This window comes from Mustela putorius, unplaced genomic scaffold, assembly GCF_011764305.1.
Source record: "Mustela putorius furo isolate JIRA1106 unplaced genomic scaffold, ASM1176430v1.1 tig00003850_pilon_pilon_pilon, whole genome shotgun sequence".
NCBI lineage: Eukaryota > Metazoa > Chordata > Mammalia > Carnivora > Mustelidae > Mustela > Mustela putorius.
In genome coordinates, this window is record NW_025422002.1 from 10,812,455 (window position 1) to 10,834,404 (window position 21,950).

At 44.0% G+C, this 21,950-nt stretch overlaps 1 protein-coding gene across 2 annotated transcripts in view; it reads right to left on the minus strand.

Moving 5' to 3' along the window:
* The window catches only part of ATP2B2 (ATPase plasma membrane Ca2+ transporting 2), a 365,479-nt gene that overhangs the window by 190,389 nt on the left and 153,140 nt on the right, over positions 1-21,950 (minus strand). Inside the window, exon 3 of one of the 2 annotated variants that reach the window (XM_045063308.1) lies at positions 3,387-3,481. The exons of the other annotated variant lie outside the window; for it this stretch is intronic. The gene's annotated coding sequence lies outside the window, so the exon portion shown is untranslated. The remainder of the gene's footprint in view (positions 1-3,386; positions 3,482-21,950) is intronic. 2 annotated transcript variants of the gene reach the window in all.

Consider the following 21,950-nt stretch of genomic DNA (forward strand, 5'->3'; position numbering starts at 1 on the left):
ACCTGCTGTGTGCCGTTGACATCCTGGGCTCTGCTCGGCACATCTGCTTTTCTCTCCCATGTACTCTTTCCAGTAGCCTCAAAATCGAGGGCTTCCCACTCCCTTTTTAAAGAATATAAAGCTGAGGTGGGAGAGTGTCTAAATAACTGGCCCGGACTCGCATTGCTAGGACCTGATGCTAGCAGAGGTGGGCCGGGCAGCTGGGCTGTCAACACTGTGCTACCTCCCTAGACCGGTCGCATGTGCAAAGAGCTTACCTGAGTTAACAAGCTGATACCAGGGGTCTGAGTGCATGACCCCAGCTCTGTCTCCTGTATCTCAGGCTCTGGGGCTGTCTGGCCAGGACAAGGCCCACATTTTTCTCCATTCTCTCATTGGGGAAAACAGGATGGAGGGAAATAGTCCAACTCCTTAAAAGGATAAGGTGTTTAAGAATCCTCTAGTCCTGGTGGCTCTGGGTGGCTCAGTCTGTTAAGTGTCTTCCTTTAGCTCAGGTTGTAATTCTGGAGTTCTTGGATTGGGCCCCACATCAGGCTCCTTACTCAGTGGAGAGCCTGCTTCTCCCTCTGCCTCTCCCTCTGCTTCCTGCTTGTGTTCTCTCTCTCAAATAAATAAATAATCTTAAAAGAATCCTCAAATACTTTCAAGCTCATTTGTGCAAGTTTTTACCTTCTACAGAGCACGTTCCCATGTATCTCCCATTCCCAGCACTGCCCAGCCGTGGGTACTACTGTCCACATCTGAAGGAGGCCCAAGCTGCTTTGTAAATGGGTGTTCTGACAACAGCCTAACACGTTGCTCCAACATGCAAATTCGGCCAGACCTTCCAGGTTCGAATCCCCGCTAGGGTAAGTGATACAACCCTCTGTCCTTCAGTTTCTCATTTTGTAAAGTGGGGCTACTGGTCACACCTACTTACTGGAACTGTTGTGAAGACTAAGGGATGAATGTTTTCAAGCACTTAAAACCGGACCTGGCTCTTCGCCAGCACTGTAGTAAGTGTTTACTATTATTGTTATTAATTCATTTAGCCAACATGGATTGAGGTTCACATTTGTGGAGAAAGACTGACTAGGTTCATATCCCCACTTTGCTATGCACTTCCTGGATGGCTGTGAGCATTTTACTTAACCATTCTGGGCCTTGGTTTGCTTTTCTGTAAAATGGGGACAGTAAAACTATATGTGTCCCAGGGTGATGGTGAGCGTGGGGGCTTGTTCCAGTGCCTGGCTCAGTCTAGGTGCTGAGTAAATCCAGGTACCTTCATGACTGATATCAGAGTTACTGTGACTCCTGTTGGGTCAGGCCAGACCTCCACAGCCACCGTGGGAGAAACTCACCATCACCCTGGGCAGATTCTCTCCAGAGGCTGGGAGGTCAGGTTTGGGGCTGGGGGAGCCCCATCTACCAGCACTTCAGACCCAGCCCTTCCTGGCCCGGCCCACACCGCCAAGCCCTCTCTCAACTGCAGAGAAATGGTTTCCAAACATCCACCAGGTCACCAGAACCCTCCAACAGCTTTGCCACTAATGTAGACTACAATTTAAACTCCTCACAGGAGGCCCCACAGGCCTGGCCTAATTGACCTTTGGTAGGCACTCCTTGCCTACATCACTGATGTTGGGCTCCACCTCACCCCTCCCAACCCACTGTCCCCCTCACTCTTCCCCAACTGCCCCCTCCCATGGGCTCCTTGTTCCGGCAGACAGGAACGTTCGTCCCAAACCTGGACCTCTGCATGACTGGCTGCTTCTACCACAGGGACCTCCAGTCAAACGTCCCTCCTCAGGGGACTGCTGACCAGTCCTACCCTGCCACCTATTTTGTTCTGTTCACACTGCTTGTGATGCTCGGAAGGTGTCTATTGATTTGTTTAGCGGTCCACTGGAGTGGCAGTACCATGAGGACAGAAGTCTCAATCATTTCATTCATAAGGATGCTTCTGGGTGAATAAAGCCTAACAGGGACTGCAAACAGAGGGTGCTCAATAAATGAATAAGCAAACAGGTGGCCAGGTTCTGGCTTCAGGCATCCTTTAGGGAAATGATAATGCATCTTTTTCATTATGTAATAAAAGAGGCCCAACCGCATAGTGAAAATTCCACTACATTGTGGCTGCCAACCATGGGCCTGGGAAGGCTTTCAACCCATCTCGGGAAAAGAGGGGAGATGTCACCTTCTCCTCCTGTAAATGGCTCAGAGATGGCTCTCCTCAACCTCCTTCCCCACCCACGCCTGTCAAAGCTGCTGGGTTTAAACGCCCATGTTTCTGTTCCATATTATCAATCATTTAATATTCAAGAGATGGCATAAATAAATATGTGAGCAATTATGTAACATGTTTGGAAACAATCTGGTTAGCCACAAAGTGCTGGGGCGAGAAGTAAAACTTGAGCAAAGTCAGAAGTCTGGGTGATCTGGGAGGTGGGGACACAGATGTGTGGCCTGTCTGGCCCTCCCCAGTTCTGTCCAGAGTTACTCATCTTCCTTGGCATACGCAGGGTGGGGTAGTAGGAAGTGAGCTGAGAATCTTGGAGGCATCACCTGGTTCTCCCTGCTCCTGTCTGGGCAGTTACTGTCTTTGCATCTGAGAAAGGGTAAGGAGGCCCCCTGGTAAGGTCAGATGAGATGATGTCTCGGAGCTCTGGCTCAGAGGATGTTCTTTCTGAAGGTAAGTTGGGTCTGATGCTGAAAGATGAGCTGTGCCAGTTCTGGTCCCTAACAGGGGTGAGATTAGGGGTGCATCCCTGGACTTTGAGGTTCATGGGTATATAATGCAAAGTGGACTGAGCCAGACAGTAATAGAGACCCAAAGAAGAGCTTCAAGAGGACAGAGGAAGACATGCTTCCCAGGAAGGAGCTGGAGAAATCTTACAGAACTGCCACATGGGCTGGCTCTGGAAGGCAGGGTGGCGCTGTGACCCCAGAGAGAGAGCTGCCCCATTTAGCTAACATGCATTAGGCATCCAGTATGTCTGTTCAGTCAACAAGCATTTATTGAGCCCCTACTAGGTTTCAGCTACTGTGCTAAGGACTTTACATGGATCATCTTTGCTTGGACTTCATAAGACAGAGATGCTGCCATTATCCCTGTTTTACATATGGGAACTGAGACTCAGCTCACCAGGTGAGGTGCTGCCTTCCTTCTCTGAATTTTAGGCCATAATCCCTATTTAAATGCAAAAGGGATGTGGGGCAGTTTTCCCAAATCAAAACAATGGTGTATAAATAATTCATGTGCCTTCTCTGAGGTTGCAACAGGGAAGGGAGCTGCTGTCAAACTCTGCTTCCCTGCTCAGCTGACCCTCCATCAGCAGCCCCCAAACACTGCTTTCTTCCATATCTATCCCACCCCCCAGCCCCAGCCCAATCCATTTCCAACTCACCCCTCCAAGTCTTCAGGTTAAATGAGAAGTGTCAGGATTTGGAAAATGGGGCCCATGTCTTGCTGGCTCTGGGGACTGGGTGATGAAGTTCAGCTCTGGAAAAGGGGAGATGGCATTGGTTAGGGTTGGGTGATCTGATAGGGAGCCAGTCAGGAAAGAATAAGGAGGGACTCGTGCTGGGGAGTGTCCCCTGTGTACCTGCACTGGGCGTGGGCCAGGGCCAGCATCAGGGGTGGGTGCAGACCGAAGAGAAGCAGGAGTGGCCCAGTTCCCCAAGTACCTCCCAGGAGCTGATTTGCCCTCCAGGTTCCTCATCAAGACCTTCCTGTGGGTATCCCGCCCCACCCCCACCGGGCCTCCCAGGCTCCAGGCCCTCTGAGGGGAGCAAGTCCAGCCCTAGCAGGGTGTCAGATGGGGTAATCCATCAGCTGGCTGGTGTGACCTTCAAGGGTAGGAGTGGTGCAGAGTGGGCACAAGTGTGTGCTCTGGACAGACAGAGGCCCTTGGGCAAGTGGCTTTGTTTCTGAGTCTGCTTCTCCATCTGCAGGATAGAGATAATAATACCTATTATTCAGGATTTTTGAGAGGAGTAACCAAAGTATAATGTGTGTAAAGGCCTTAGCTTCTAGAAGTGTTTCTTAAATAGCAGCAGAAGAGAATGGATGCTAAATGGCTCTCCAATGTCAGGTTCCATTTCTTTACCTATACTCATTTGTAATTATCCCTATACTCATTTGTAACTTTCTATTTTTTTTATTGTTTTTAAAATTTTTTTTAAACTTCCTATTTTTTTTAAAAAAGATTTTGTTTATTTATTTGGCAGAGAGAGACACCGCGAGAGAGGGAACAGAACCAGGGGGAGTGGGAGAGGGAGAAGTAGGCTTCCCGCTTGATCCCAGGTCCCCAGGATCATGACCTGAGCCTAAGTCAGACATTTAATGACTGAGCCACCCAGGGGTCCCTTCTATTTTGAAATAATTATTCATTCAAAGCAAGTTGTAAAGGAATGTATAGGGATGTCTCATGCACTTTCCCCCAGTTATGCCAGTGTTCAGGGATGTCCTGGGTACCTTCTCCCAGCTGACCTGGGAGAGTTCACATCTCGCACTAGAGTGCACTCTCAAAACCAGGCATGTGACATTAGTACAATCCATGGAGATAATTCAGATTTCACCAAGTTACATGTACTTGTGTGTGTGGATCTATGCAATATGATCACTTTGCAGTTTTCTCTAAGCACCATCACACTCAAGATATAGATCTGTTCACCAGCACAACTTCCTTGGGCCACTCCTTCATAGTCATATCTCCTCCCTCCCTGACTTCATCCCTGACTCCTGGAAATCATGATTCTGTTCTCCATCTCTATAATATTGATATTTCAACGGTGTTCTGTAAATGGAACCATACAATATGTAACCTTTGGGGACTGGCTTTATTCACTCAGCCCAGTTCTCTGGAGATTCATCAGGTTCTGTGTGTATCAATAGTTCACTCAATGATATGAAGGGACCACAGCTTGTTTATCCATTTATCTGGTAAAGGACATCTGGGTTATTTCCAGTTTTTGGCTATGATGACTAAAACTACTATAAATATTTCTGTACAGGGTGTTTGTGTGAATGTAAATTTTCATTTATTTGGGATAAATGTCTGAGAGTACAATTGTTGGGCTGCATGGTAGTTGCATATGTAGTTGTGTGTGTGTGTGTTTAAAAGAAATATCCAAACTGTTTTCCAGAGGGGCTGTGTGCCAATTTATATTCCCACAAGCAGCATATGAATGATCCAATATTTCTGCCTCCTGGTCAGCATTTGATTTTGTATTTTTGCCATTCTGACAGGTGTGTAATATCTCATTGTGGCTTTAACTTGCCTTCTTTATTGGCTAATGATGTTGAACATCTTGTCATGTGCTTATTTGTCACCTGCACATCCTCTTTGGAGAAATGTCTCTTTGTGACTTTTGCCCATTTTCCAATTAGATTGTTAATTTTTTTTAAACAGTTGAGTTTTGAGTTTTTTTTGTTTTTGGTCAGATACTGGTACTTTGTCAGATTTAGTAATTTGCAAATATTTTCTCCCAGCCTGTAGCTTGTCTTTTTGTTCTCTTGAAAGAATGTTTTGTAGCACACAAGCTTTTAATTTTGGTGAAGTCCACTTTATCTCTTTATTTTTTATTTTTAATGGATCATGATTTTGGGACCAAGTCTGAGCTGAAGATTTTCTTTTAAATATTTTTCTTAAAAGTTTTGTAGTTTATATTCTATATTCAAGTCTATGATCCGTTTGAGCCAATTTTTGTGTAAGGTGTGAGGCTTGGGTAGATTTTTTGTTGTTGGTGGTGTTTGCCCAGAGATACCCACTTTGCTTCAACATTATTATTGTTATTATTTTTTATAAATGAGAATTTTCATTTTATTTGTTTTTTTTTAACATTTTATTTATTTATTCATGAGAGACAGAAAGAGAGAGAGGGAGGGAGGCAGAGGGAGAGGGAGAAGCAGGCACCCTGCTGAGCAAAGAGCCTGGTATGGGACTAGAACCCAAGACCCTGGGATCATGACCTGAGCCAAATCATTTAACTGACTGCCCCACCCAGGTGCACCACTTAAACATTACTTTTTGAAAAGGTTATTACCTTTCTTCCACTGAATTGCTTTGAACCTTTGCCAAATATTGGTCCATTGTATGCATCTATTTCTGGATCCTCTATTCCATTCCATTAATCTATGCATCATCACTGTCAATACCACACAGACTTGGTTTCTAGATAAGTCTTGAAGTAACGTAGAATTATTCTTATTTTATTCTTCTTTGTTAAAACTGTTTCAGCTCTTCTAGCCTCTTTGCCTTTCCACATAATTTTTAGAATAATCTTTTCCACATTTACAAAAATTTTGCTGGGACTTTGGTAGCAACTGCACAGAACTGACATCTTTACTAACTTGAGTCTTTGGATCCATGAACACACTATGGCCACTTCATTCATTTAGATCTTCCTCATCAGTATTTTGTAGTTTTTGGCATAAAAATCTTATGCATGTGTCTTAAATTTACCCTATATATTTTTTATGTGATTTTATATGGCACTGTATTTTTAATTCTGGTGTCCACATATTCTTTGCTACTATACAGATACAATGGTTTGTTTGTTTGTTTGTTTTGCATGTTTATATTTTGTTTTCTGCGACCTTATTGAACTCGGTTACTAGTTCTGGGACGGTTTTGTTTTGTTTGTTCTGTAGATTCACTGGGATTTTTTTTTTTTTTTTTTTAACACATGAAGTTATCTGCACATAGGGACAGTTTAATTTCTTCTTTTCAATCTGGGTGCCTTTTCTTGTTTTAATGCCCTGGTGAGATTGCCTGGCACTGTTTGGATGTAAGTGGTCAGAGCTGATTGCCTTGCTTTGTTTCCAGTTTTAGTGGAAAGCCTTTGGTTTTTAATAATTAAGTATCATGTTAGCTGTAGTTTTTAAATTAGATGTTCTTCATCAAGTTGAGGAAATTCCCTATTCCTATTTTTCTGAGCATTGTATTATGAATGGGTATTGAATTTCATCAAATGCTTCCTGCATTGATGGATATGATCATGTGACTTTTCTTCTTTAGCCCATTAACATGGTGGATTATATTAATTGATTTTTAAATGCTGAACCAACCTTAAATTCCTAGAGTAAACCCTCTTGGGTTCTGAGGCATAATTGTTTTTATATATTGCTGAATTCTATTTGATAATGTTTTGTGAAGGATTTTCACATATGTATTCATGAGGGATGCTGGCTCATAGATTTTATTGGTTGTGCTATTGTGTGGTTTTCATACTGGGGTAATACTGGCTTCATAAATTGTACTGAAAGTGTTTATCTTCTTTGGAGTTTTCTCAGCCTCATGAATCTTTTTGTCTCCTTATGTCATATTTTGTCTTATGTTTATAAGGGTTTGTTGTTTGTTGTTTTTGTTGTTAGTGGTGTTGGCTGGGTTTTTTGTTTGTTTGTTTTTGGTTTTTGGGGGGCCAGATTTGGGGAGTTTTCCGCCACTGTTTCTTCGGGTACTTTTTCAGCCCCCACTCCCTTTCTCATCTTTTTCTAGGAGTTCAATGACATAAATATTAGATCTTTTGCTAAAGTCCCACAGTTCTCTGAAGGTTTATTCTTTCTTTTTTTTTTTTTTTTAAGATTTTTATTTATTTATTTGACAGAGATCACAAGTAGGCAGAGAGGCAGGCAGGCAGAGAAAGAGAGAGAGAGAGAGAGAAGAAGGGAAGCAGGATCCCTGCTGAGCAGAGAGCCTGATGCTGGCTTGATCCCAGGAACTTAGGATCATAACCTAAGCTGAAGGGACAGGCTTTAACCCACTGAGCCACCCAGGCACCCCACTGAAGGTTTTTTCTTTTATTTTTTGTTATTCAGATTAGATAACCTGATTAGATAAATTTTTTGTCTTATATTCCGGTTCAGATATTCCTTCCTTTGTTGTTAAGTCTGCTGTTAAGCATGTCCACTGAGTTTTTTTTTCTTTTTAATTTCAGTTATCATATTTTTCAGTTCCAAAATTTCCATTTGGTTCTTCTCTATGTCTTCCACTGCTTTGCTGGGATTTTCTTTTCTTTTCTTTCTTTTTTCTCATCTCTTTCAAGTGTGTTCATAACTGCTCCTTGAAGTATTTTTATGATGGCTACTTCAAAATCTTTGTCAGACAATTCTAACATCTCTGGCATCTCAGTGTTGGCATCTATTGATTCCTTTTTTTCATTCAGTTTAATATCTTTCTAGTTCTTAATAAAAGTGAATTTTAATTGAAACTTGAGGATCTGGGAAATTATGTTATGAGCCTCCAGATCTTTTTTTAAATCTTCTGTTTCAGCTGGCTTCCTCTCATATTGCACTAATAGAGGAAGGGGACTGGGGAATGCCAGCTCCCCATTAGACCTCCACTGACACCTCCCTGACTTGGAGGATTGGAACAACTTATTACTGTTCCCAACATAGTCTCCACTGGCACCATGAGCACTGGAGGTGAGGTCTTATTACCACCCGGTGGGGAATGAAAGTCCTGGCTCTCTACTTGGTCTTCTCTGATACCACCTATTTTGGACCGGGGGTGTGTGTGCTGGGGTGCCTCACAGTCTGATGAAGGTAGAAATCCAGTCTCCCCACAGGATCATTGTTGGTGGGTTAAGGCCATAATGTTTTCTATGGTGTTTGGCTGGAATAGTTTTGTCTAAAAAAGTGTCTGTTTTGCTAGGTTGCCCTCTTCCTTGTTCTTCAGCTAAAGAGAGCAGGCTCCCCACCCCCATTGGCATTTCCTCATCTCTGGCTTCTTCAACTCCAACACCAGGAGACATGAGGCAAAACTACTGCCACCAGGAAATCGCTACCATGTTGTTTCTTGGGTCCCCAGGTCCCTAGTGGGTTTGTTCTTTGCCATTCAGAGTTTTCTAATTTTGTTTTATATATAATGTAGAGGGGTTTTAGTTGTACTTAATGAGAGGAATAGGAAAAACTACTTCTGTTCTATGTTCCTGGAAGCAGAAGCCCACCTGAAACCCACTTAACAAGTGTTTCCCTGTTCCCTGGAGGTTTTTTTTAGAGTTCCCTCTACCTTCTTAACACTGCTAAGGAGATCAAATCAGATTTCCTGACATGCTTGTCATTTCTTTCTTTCTTTTTTTCTTTTTTTTGTTAGTGCTAGACTTTTTTTTTTAATTTTTTATTTTTTATAAACATATATTTTTATCCCCAGGGGTACAGGTCTGTGAATCCCCAGGTTTACACACTTCACAGTACTCATCATAGCATATACCCTCTCCAATGTCCATAACCCCACCCCCCTCTCCTGACCCCCCTCCCCCCAGCAACCCTCAGTTTGTTTTGTGAGATTAAGAGTCACTTGTGGTTTGTCTCCCTCCCAATCCCATCTTGTTTCATTCATTCTTCTCCTACCCCCTTAATCCCCCATGTTGCATCTCCACTTCCTCATATCAGGGAGATCATATGATAGTTGTCTTTCTCTGATTGACTTATTTCACTAATGCTTGTCATTTCTTATGGGCTTTTAGTTTTCTACTGGACTCAGGTGAGTGTCTACCTGTCTGGTAGGAGACAAAAGGAACTTTGGGTTTTCAGGAAGCCTTTTCCTTTCAAAGCTATAGGTGGTGGTGAGTAACTTAGAACAGAGCCCCAAAGACACTGATCCAGCAGGGCATCTCTTTAAGGGTCACCAGGCCTAGTCTTTCTAGGTCTCTTTAGGAGAATACAGGTATCCAGGCAGTGTTGCCAATCACAAATGGCTTAAGCAGGGTGTGAAATTTCATAATGTTGCCTTATTCCCCATGGTGGCTGGTTCCTCCTGCCTGGACTGTGCATTACCATTTCTAAGGGACTTTCACATCTGGGCCTTATGTGTCCCCCTCCCCAGCTCTGGGCGGCAGGATCAGCTACCACCCCTTATGTGTGAAGTGTCCAGCTTCCAGAAGGCAGTGACATATCCAGGGCCATTTCATACCCAGTTTTTATGACTTTGGCACCTATGTAATTTCTGTGGCTTCGTACTGTTTGGCCCCATATCTTCTCTGTATTGTTCAGTAGGTCAGCAGTTCTCAAAGTGTGGTCCATATGCCTCTGTGGGTTCCTGAGATCCTTGTAGGGGATCTGAGAGGTCAAAACTATTTCCCAAACAACAGTAAGATGTTATTGCCACCTTCACTGTGCTGATATTTGCACTGCTGGTACAAAAGCAATGGCAGGTACGCCTGCTGGTGACCTAGCACAAATCAAAGGAGAGGCACCAGATTGTCCTAGCAGTCACTGTATTCTTCATCACTGCACAGTTACGGTAAAAAAGGCCAGCCTCACTTGGGAATGTCCTGGACAAAGCAGTAAGAATGATTCGCTTTCGTTTTTGTTTTTTTTTTTTACAGATTTTATTTATTTATTTATTTGACACAGAGAGAGAGAGAGAGCACAAGCTGGGGGAATGGCCTGCAGAGGGAGAGGGAGAAGCGGGCTCCCCACTGAGCCAGGAGCCTGATGTGGGGCTTGATCCCAGGACTCCGGGATCGTGACTTGAGCTGAAGGCTGATGCTTAAACCAACCAAGCCACCCAGGCACCCCTGGTGCCAGCATGATTCACTTTATTAATCATTAGGAACAGGAAATGGGAAGCATGTGCAGAGCACTACTGTGGCACAGTGAAACGTGACAAGTGTTAGAGGTAAAGCTTTTGTGTGATCGTTTGAGTTGCAAACTGAATGAGCCTCCATTTTCTCGAAATGCCATTTTTACATAAAAGAAGAACTGACAGACAAAGGCTGGTTATTCAGACTTTAGTATTTGGCAGACATTTTCTCAAAAATGAACAAAGTGCCCGTATCACCTTAAGGAAAACAACTGACAGTACTTGTTGCCAAAGACACAGTTTGGACTTTTAAAGTGAAAATTAGAATTTTGAAAACTTGTATCTGCCATCATGAATCTGACAGCTTCCTAATACTAATAAAGATGTTTATGATGAGGTCACTGGTGTGATAACAAATATGATTTTTAAAAATACTGTGTAACAAAATGTGCAAATATTTGAAAGATATCTGCATAACTCAATGAGCCAGTATTTTCTAAGTGCTCAGTGCATGATGTTCCAAAAGCAAGGATAGGTAAAGATGAATCACAGTATGAGAGAGAGAGAAAAAAAAAAAAGGATTTCAATGTGAAAGAAGAAAAGTTCATTAAAATGGCTTCAGATTCTTCATTGCAACTGATTTTTAAGATGCTATCTCTTATGGCCTAATTGTGTCCTCTTTAAAATTCATATGTTGCTATCCTAGTCCCCAGTACTCAGGATGTGACTGTATTTGGAGATAGGGCCTTTAAAGAGGTGGTTAAATTAAAATGAGGCCATGAGGATGGGCCCTAATGGCATATGACAGATATTCTTACAATTAGAGGAAACGTGGACACACAAAGAAGCACCAGGGATGTGTGTGCATGGAAGAAGGACCATGTGAGGACACAGGGAAAAGAGTCCAAAGCAAAAGTCCTCAGAAGATACCCAACCTGCTGATGCCTTGATCTTGGACTTCTGGCCTCCAGAATGGTGAGAAAATACATTCCTGTTGTTTAAGTCCCCCAGTCTGTCGTATTTTGTTATAGCCGCCCTAGCAAACTAATACACTATCACTTGTTAAGTTTGGGTGTAGTATCAAAGTAAAATATCTACAATTGTCTGAAAAGGCTATTAAAATGCTCTTCTCTTTTCTGACAGCATATCTTGGTGAGGCTAGAATTTCTTCATATACATTAACTGTAACATCACATGGCAACAGACTGAACGCAGAAGCAAATGAGAATCCAGCTGTCTTCAATTAAGTCATTAAAGACATTTTCAAAAATATAAAACAACATCACTCTTCTCACTAATTTTTTTTTGTTTTGGAAAATATAGCTATTTTTCATAAAATATGTTGAATGTGTTACCATAATGAGTTTATTATTGTTCTTTTAAAATGAGTTAATAAATAAGCATCAAAATGTCAGTTTTCACTTCTGACTTGGTAAATGCAGAAGACAGTATTCACATAAGCAAAACTCATTGGGGATCTCAATCATTTTTTTTTCTCCTCACCATCTCAATCATTTTTAAGGGTGTAAAGGTCCTGAGACAAAAAGTTGAGAGTGGCCAACTGAGCATTTCCAAAACCTGAGTCAATCGAATGTGATGGTCAAGATAGTTCCTATGTGTCCTTTGATTAATCTTATGGGTTTTTTTTTTCTTAATAACTTGCTTGATTAAAACTTCTTAAACACATTTATTTTAAAAGGAATTTTTTTTTTTTTTTAAGTGAGAGAAGACATGTATGCAGGGGGTGGGGAGGGGCAGAAGAGGAGGGTTTGCTTAGTTTCCTAAGCAAACTCCACACTCAGCATGGAACCTGAGTGGGGCTTGACCCTGAGATCCTGACCCGAGCTAAAATCAAGAGTCTGATGCCCAACTGACTGAGCCACCCAGGTGCCCCTACAAAGAAACTTTTGTCACTACCATCAGTAGAAAACCAGGGCCACCTACCACAAATAAAAATTGACCAGAGCAACAGGATGTCCTTATGTTTGGTGGATCCAATTGTCCCCCTAAGACCATGAGCCCAAGTCTCTCTGCTCAGAGTTTAGCCAATGTTTATATGGGGTGTGTGTGTGGGGTGGAGGTCATAATTAAACATACACTAGTTTTAGACAGAATCTTTTGTCTCGATGTGGCTTGTAAGACTGAAAGAGAACTGAATTTTCCTGTCAGGTGATGGGCTGTTTATTTCATTCACCTAATGCCCTCTTAGGTACCATCAGAGGAACATGTCTGGCACTTAGGGAGGCTCAGATTTAATGGCACCCAGAGCACTTCTATCTTCACAAATGGTGCTTCTGCCTCCTTGAAGGCAGACATGGGAGAGGGTCCTGCTTGTACTCATGAGTCCAAGAACACTGACCTCAGCAACTAAGCTCATGGAAATGGTGCATTCTAGCTCAGGCAAACACATGATATGTTTTTCTTTGCAGCCCCCTTCAACAACACATCAGTGGTGGCCTGCAGACACCTCAACTCCAGCTTGTGCATGCTCCACTCTTGATTTCATCCCCCTCCCAAATCTGTTTTTCCACTATGTTCCTTCTCTAGGTGAATAGCACCATGGCCAAGAATGTTCCCAGCAATATTGTTTGTAAGAGCTGAATCAGAGAAACAACCCACACTTCCACCAGCAAGAGAATGAATCAACAGATGGTGATCTCTTCAAGCCACGGAATATTATACAGCAATAAGAATGCATGAACTCCAGCTGCACATTGATGAGTCTGAGATATCTAATGTTGCCAGAAAGAAGAAAGTCTCATAATGTTATATACTGTATGATACCATTTAAAAGAACTAAAACAAAAGTAAAACTAAACAATAGGTGTTGTAAGCATACATATATGAGATAAGAATGTTTAAAAAGAAAAAGCATATGGAAATTCTTTGTACTTTCTGCTCAGTTTTGCTGTGGACCTAAAACTGCTCTAAAAAATACAGTCTACAGAAAAAACACAAGGAAATGATAAACACAGGATGATCATTTCCTCTGGGGAGGCAGGGGCGTGGGATGGGGATACTCACACAGGAATAGGCAAATTATTGGTGACATTCTAGTTTGTGGGTTGAATGGTAGGTCCATGCTATACATTGCATTATTAAACTAACATATGCTACATAATTTCTTTTGTATGTATCAAATATAATATTAGAAGCCAGAAAAAAGGAAAAAAATATAGTCTCTGAACTGGCAATTTTGCTTCTTAGGAGTCTATTCTAATGGAAATAACTGGAAATGCAAACAACATTTCAGTCATAAAGATGTTCATTACAGTGTTTTCCTTTTTAAATCATAGCAATAACTTGGACACAATCTAAATGTCCAACTGTAGGGGATTCTTTACATAAATTACTGAGTGGTCACAGGATAGAATATCATGTTTTCAAATAATTTTTAATGACCGAAGAAAATTTCTTAATAACCTTAAATGAAAACTGTAGAGAGCTGCAATAAAATAGAATCTCAATTTTCATGACCCCAATAAGGAATGTATTATGTTTATAGTATAGAAAAAAGATATAATATTGAAAATTATAATCATAAAAGATAGAATGTTCCCCAAATGTCAACATTGGTGGGCTTAAGGTCTTTGGTTCTTCTATATAATGTCTATATTGCCCTGTTGTCTATAGTAAACATATTTGCAGGGAAACACGCTAGCACGTAGTACATTAATACAGAAAGACCAGCTTGCTCATCTCCCAGCACCTCACTGCCCCCTCCCCTCAAATGATTATCCAGCTGCCTCCTGAGGCTGGAGTTTAATGTCTGATAAGCCCTTGTCAGCCCCTGTCGCCCCTCCACCAGGAAGCAAGAGGGGAAGGAAAGAAAGCCTCAGACACCCCTCTCCACACCTGTCCCTTCCCGCTTGCAGCCTCCAGACTGAAGTTCCCCCTCAGTGTGTCCCCTTGCCCACCTCAGCCCAATCCTTCTTCCCCTGGGCCCATTCTACCTGGCCCCTCTTTCCAGGGCCACCTACTAGGAAAGAGGAAGTAGCCAGTTCTCTGATCTTTGCATGGCTCTGGCCTAGCCAACCTCTCCACACAGCTGAGGTCACCAGCCCCTACATGGTAGCATGAAGGGATAGCCTCTTGGATGACTCTTCTCCAGACCCTGACTTGGGACCTACCAGGGACTCCTCCTTTTCCCCACTTCCCCTCTCCAGAGATAGAAACCAGCCCCTAAGTGTCACTACCACATCTTTATCTTCTCCTGCTATGAAGCCACTTGCCTGTCAAATTGATGAGGAGTGGTTTATTGACCTCATTGCTCCATTTTATAAATGGGAAGACTGAGGCACTCAGAGGTAAGGCCATATATCCTAGAGCACACAGCTAAAGGAGTTTAACTCAGGATTCGAGCCTAGGTTGTGCGGTTCCCAAATCTAGTAGGTTTTGCTGCCTCATGCTCCAGGCCCGCTGCCCCCATCAGTAAGCGCTCTGCACTTGAGCAATTGTCCTCTTTGAGTCAAAAATAAATTGAGGCTCAATTCTGCTGTGCCATCTGCCACACTAATTCAGAGGCAGAAATGTTGACTTACTGTAGTGAGGGAATGCTCCTACAGCAGGGAACTGAGCAGTGAGAGGCCCCAGACCTCCTGGGTTTCCCTGGCTGGGGGCTGGTGGATCATATAGGCATGGGAAGACAAGATGGGCTGCAGCAGACACAGGTCTCAGGAGATGGCTGGGGAGAGCTGTGGGTTCTGTGTCAGCATGCCTGGACCAAAGCTGACAGCCACTGAAGTGGGTGGCCATGGACAAGTCTTCTCCTCTCCTTGAGCCTCAGTTTCTTCACCAAAAGGAATTGGAACATATGATTCTTCCTAAACCCAGCAAGGTTACATCCTATGGCTCTAGGTCTCAGGGATGGGGGTGCCTCCACATTCCTGGTCCTTTGGGGTTGACAACCATCCATGGGGAGAAAGCGAGGGATTCCTAGAGAGTGGAATTGACTGGCCCAAGGTCACATCATTCCTGACAACAACATCAACACAATGATAACAATACTCCCCTACCTATAATGCACCTTCCCAAAGCACTCTCATGCCCATTATTTCATTCACAGTCTCCATTTTACAAAGGAGGAAACAGAATGAGAGAGGGAGAGAGAGTCACCGAAGACCACAAAGCTGGTTTGTGTCAGGGAGGACAGATCCACATTCCCATGCATCTGGTCCATGGAACTCCTAAAGTTTAGTCTCCAGAGAAGCTGCCCTTATTGACTTTCCTCCTTCGAAGGCAAAATCATCCTGTGCCAAATGTGGGAGAGACACTCAACCCAGGAAATTTTCAGTTTAGACATTTGACAAATATGTGTCCTGTGCTATAAGAATAGTCACAGAGCATCCCAGTCAGAGGGTTTGCCCAGCACCTTCCACATATGTGGCACTCAATCCAAAGGCAGTTGGGAGGAGAACTGGATGAGGAATCTAGTCTTGGCATCGCACCCCCCCCTTAGCTGTGTGATGTGGGGGGAGGGGGTTGGATGAGGCAGTTTGCAGGGTCCTCACTATTCCAGGCACTACCCTGGTTACTACTGGAAGTACATCTGTCATTTCTCATTCATCTTCTGTTAGGCAGGAGAGGCCATGGGTGTTGGATGGCCAGGACACTGCTGGCTAGGCTCACTGATATACCCCAATGCTTGGCACTAATTAGGACCATGTTACGACTTGTAGATTGGTGGTGAGGTTTTAAGGAGCAGATCCCATAGGCATCTGTTTTGTATCACACACAGGATGCTGGGAAAAAGTCTCTTGAGGCTGCCACACATCAAATGCTTAGTATGGTCTGTACTCCAAACCCTACATAATCCCACTTAATCCTCATAATGGCACTAAGAGAGCAGAGATGTTGCTGTTGTCCTGCCCCTAATCCCCAGATCTATCTACTGTGCTGCAATTTCCCCCACAACATCTGTATCTCTTTGCCTGAGGGTCTCCTCTGGTGAGCAGAACATCTACAAGTTCTAAAGAAGTAACACCACTCCCCCAACTCTAGCAGCTCTCAGCCAATAAGTATTGGGAGTTGGAAGCTGATGTATAAATACTCCAGCTCCCCTGTTCCTAGGGCAGGAAAACTATGAGCTGTGGGCTCTATTCTGGCTCTTAGAATGCTCAGTGTGATTGAACTTCAGTCGCCAATAGTGATAATTAACTTGCTTGAAAATACCCCCTTCCCTTTCCTGTTGTATTTCTCCACTCTCTTACTAGCATTCCTTGCCTTCCAAAGAAATTGTTCGTATTTGAATCATTGTCTTATGGTCTGCTTCTGGGAGAAACTAGTCTGAAACAAAAGGCACTAATATTTCCACTTTGATGGAGGGTAAGCCAGTGCCCAGAGAGGAGTAACTTTCCCAGGGTGACACAGAAAGTCTAGATCTGAACCCAGGACTGTTTAACCTCTGATGGTTTGTTTCGATCATTACATATGCCAGGAAGAAAGAACTCAGTGAGATCGAGGGTCTAATGAGAGAATGGCTATGGAAGAACATTCACTCACTCACTCATTCATTCATTCAAAGACTTCTTATTGAAATCATTACTTCTCAAGTCCTGAACTGGGTGCTTAGGATAGACTGGTTAAATGCACTCTCTCTGGAATCTTGGGGACCTGGGCTCAAATCCAGGCTTTAATGATGTGTCAGCTGTGTGATGTAGGCGAATAATTCAATCTCTCCTGCACTCTGCATTGTTGTATGTCAAATGGTGCCTATTGCACAGGCTCACACATATAGGTAAGTGCTCACTACACGTTAGTTCTAACGTGATGGTGAAATCAGAGCTGAAAACTGGGAAGTGATATGTGGCAGCTATACTGTCAATTTTAGCATGTCATATCACTTAGGCCTGCCAGGGGTTAAAATGAATGAGTGGTGGAGAAGTTTAAGGCTTGCATTTCTCCCTATTTTCCTTCCTCTTTCCCTCTCTTCCTTCTTTCCACCCTCCCAAGTTCCATGCCCCCTGCTCCTTGCTGGGCTTTGTGTTGGGCACTGGGACACAGAGATGACAAGACTGAACCCAGGGAGTTCCCAGGGCCCAGGGAAGTTGGGGAGATAGACAAGGAGACAGTCTAGCTCAGTATGGTGAACAAAGGCCAGCATAAGCACAGGACAGAGGAGCATAAAGAGGGGCACTGGACCCTGCCTGGTGATACTAGAGTGGAAGAGAGTAAGCCATATGGCTCACAAAGAGGTTAAGTCACCTGCTCAAGGCTCCCACAGCAAATAAATGGTACCTCAGGCTCCAAATCCCATGGGATTGTAAATATCCTGCTATGTGATCGCACCCTTTTTTTTTTTTTTTTAAAGATTTTATTTATTTATTTGAGAGACAGTGAGAGAGAGCGCATGAGAGGGGAGAAGGTCAGAGGAAGAAGCAGACTCCCCATGGAGCTGGGAGCCCGATGTGGGACTCGATCCCGAGACTCCAGGATCATGACCTGAGCCGAAGGCAGTCGTCCAACCAACTGAGCCACCCAGGTGCCCCTGATCGCACCCTTTTAAGAGCCCCATGGAATCCATAATAACAATGACTTCTATTGCCAAGATAGGTCTTGGGGACTCAGCCCAAGGGAGCCTTTTGTGGCTGGGTAGCCACAAAAAACCCCAGGGTCTCTAAAGTCTCAGTAGAAGGAGCAACTAAAAAGTGGAAAACAATATGAAAGCCACCAATAGTTATTTCACAGGGAAGCAAGGAAAGCAGATAAGACATATTAACTTTCTCTGAGAATTAGAAGCTGAGCAAAAGTGACAAGACACTTTACTGAAGAATAAGAACACTGAAGAAAAAGTTGTGCTTAGAGCATTTTCCTCGCTGTAGACCACTGTTCTTCTTTTCAGTCACCTCAAGATCAAGTATGTAACAATATATTTTTTTCCTGTGTGTTTTTTTCTGTTAACAAAGAGAGACACTGGATCCTAATTTTACAGATCAGATTTTTGTTTGTTTGTTTTCAGAAAGCCCACCATTCTCTGTGACTTTTTTTTTTTTTTTTTTTTTAAGGATCTTGTATAATCTGAGGTATAGATCTTTTATTTTCTGGGGTTAAAAACTTCTCCCTTCCAGAAGGACACATTCTCAGCGTTCCAATGAAAGTCAGCCTGGACACAAGTTCTGATACACTGAAACTCATTTTATAGGAACTCTGTCGAGACTTAAGGTCTCTATTCCAGGAACCCAGGCTGCCTGGTCAACATTGCACACTATTCTGATTATGGCAAGTATCAATGTCGCCCCAAAGTCTACGAATGAGTGGCAGAAGAGTTTTAAATAGTAGGAAATCCATGTTGGGTGTGGTCATGCTACAGATGGAGGGGAAACATTCACAGTTGCTGTGAGAGAGAAGGAAGCTATTATGCCCAGTGGCTAAAGTCTTCTGCAGAGCAGAGCATAACCCCAATCTGGGCCAGACTATTGGCAGGATATGGCTCACCCTGCTGGTCCTTTGGCTGAAAGGGGCCGTCTGGCTTTTCTAGACTTTGGCTGAGCAAGTTTAAGGCTCAGACAGGGCTGAGGTAGGTGGGAATGCACATGGATGCTTTCTTTTATGCCTATTTCTTTCTGGTCTGGGTAACACAGCAAAAGGGTCCATTGAAAAGACCCCAGCCAGAGGCAGTGAGACCAAAAATCACCCAGATGACTATGCAAATATTTTTACTCTTCCTCTGCCCAACACAAAGGCCTCCTGGAGCTGAGCTCTAATCCTAATTAGTTGAGTACCTGATGGAAGCACATTAGTGAATTTGATAAGGAAAACGGAGGACACAGCCCACGGTGATCCAGGTAGTAGGGTTTTAGTACCAGGCAAGAAAGAGGGGAATGGTTTTTCCACACAGTGCAAATGGGACAAAAGTGCTGACTTCAACAGCTCAGAGGAGGATCTGGAATCACCGACACTGTTCCTTGGAAGGCACAATCCTCAATACAACACCTTTGTCTTTAATACTCAGACTCAACGTGCATCCTCATGGGCCCAGCTTTGGCAATACGAAATTTTGTATAAAGAAATATTTCCCCATAAATACACTTCTGTCTTAAGTGAACTGGTATTTAAAAATAGATTTTTCTTTCTTCCTGTCAGAAATCAGAGTCCAACGTTCTAGCCCATCAATGGGACATATTGCCCACAATTACATTTCATTTGGAGGAAAAAAAAAGAGGTATTCTATTTACCCATTTTGCTCTGTCTCTGGTTCCAAAAGCTAACTAGGATGGCCGGTGTGTGCATGTGGGAGGAGTTGGAGGCAGAAGTTTGAGGGCTGGTGCAGAGAGCTGGGGCTGGGAGTGCTCTGGTCATGTGGCCTCAGGCATGTCTTAGTTTCCCCACCTGTAAAATGGGGATGCTAGCCTCTGCCTGGGCTGCTGGAAGCAGGACAGGAGGTCCAGGCTGGGCCAGCTCTCCAGGGCCCTCAGCAAAAGAAACATTAACGTTGCTTTTGAACAATGTCAAATGTTGCATAAGGAGGGTAGCGTGCTTATCACAGGGCCTCATTTTGGCTTTCTGGAGCAATCCTGCAGTAGCATTTTAGCAGCCGGAGAGGGAACACCCTTCCCACGGGCCGCCACCTCAGTGCCGGGTGGTGACTCAGGCGCTGGCAAGGAACGTGGGCGGGAAACCACTTAGGCATCACCATGGAATCTGACAGATTTGCCCCCGAGAGCTGCTCTGTAAAGAAAGGGGAAGAAGGGGCCCCTTCTCCTCCTGCAAGGTGAGCGATGTGTGGCGGGAACAGACTTCATCAGCTGAATCCTCTGACTGTCAACGTGGCTTGAAGCAGAAAGCCTAATGCCTGACCTGGTCCAGGCTCTTGGGGTTTGGTGGGGGGCAAACCCCACCTTGTGGGTGCTGCCCCTCACCAGCAGGTTCAAAGACTCTTCAAATACTTAACACTGGACAAGCAATACCAAACTTCTCATTTTTGAGGCTGTCTAAGTGCTAGGCCTTCTACCAAACCTTTCATGTGCTGTGCTTCATTCCATCTTCAGAACTCTCAGCTCTTAGGCCCATTCTACAGATGAAGAAACAGGCTGGAGACAGGTTGTAAGCTGCCCAAGGCCGAGTGGGGATTCCAACAAAATCTGTTTTTAGTGCCCTGAAATGTGTCAGGAGACCCCCCAAACTGTTGTCTTTGGGCATGTAAGATGCAGAGAAATGTTCCAGAAATGTGGTTGCTGGAGGCTGGACAGATCAGGGCAGAGGCGCTCATTCTTGACAGCTGCCATTTTTCTATGTGCTGTCTCATTTACTTTTCACAATGGTTCTGTGAAGCAGGAGCTAATATTTCTATTTCGCAGGTGCGGAGGCAGAGGCCGAGCTGCTGCCCAAGGGCGTCTGGCTGGCCACTGTCCTAACCCCCGCCCTCTATGACTTCTGGACTCCAGCTCCACATCTGCGCAATGGGGAGATATGAGAATCACCCTTTCCAATGACAGCAGGGTTAAGTAAGGTAACAGAAGGGAAATGCTTTAGAAGCTGCAAGATGCCACATGAATACTAAGGAGTATTATTATTTATGAAAATAGCTTCATGGGGAGAGTCCAAATGAGGCTGTGAAGTACAAGGTTCTGGATTCAATCCTAGATCAGTTGAGTGCTTAGGCAGCATTCTTCCTTGGACAGGGCAGGGATCATGGTTGGTTTGCCTCGGTTTCCCCAGCTCCAGGCTTGGCACAGAGAGTCCTTGAAGATCTTGGCTAAACTTGCAGGATTAATTAGGGACAGGGGAAGAAGATGGAGTGGAAGAGAAGTAGAATTGAGGGCGAGAAGTGGCTTTAGGGAGATCAGAAAATTGACCTTCCAAATGGGGACAATTTTGAGAATGGAAAGGGTCACTTTTAATAGTCATGATATTAAATATCATGGCCAAGAGAGCCAGGACTGTTCTGGGCCAACCAGGGCATAGGGTCACTCTATTTGGTGATCATCTAGTCTGACATCCATATTGTGAGGGAAACTGAGTCCCAGAGAGAGGCATGTTGCTGGCATGGGCAGAGCCTAGGGCTCCTGGCTTCCCACAGGCCTGCTTTTATAAGAGCCAGAAAAGCAGCTCCAAGTGGGTGAAGCTGCAGCTCTCTGGAAGGAATTGGGCGTTATCGATATAAAGTTTCTGTTGGGTAAATATCAACACTTCTGGGCTGGTTACTAAGGGCCTGAGCAGTTGCTAAGCGGCCGTATGACCTCATGAGGGGCTATTGTTCAGAACTCAATAGGCATCCTTGAGTGACACTGCCCAACTCCCAAATCCCAGGGGCCCCTGGGGTTCTGTGAAAAGAAGCCAGAGATTTTAATGCAGGAGCAGTTGACAGACCCACGTTTGTTTTCTTGGGATAGGACATGGGGGGGCTGCAGCCTTTCAGAGCAAAGCACAAGAAGGCCTGAGCGCCCAGGGAGAGCTGTCAGCTGACAGAAACACCCCAGGAATAAAGCATTAACCTCATGTACA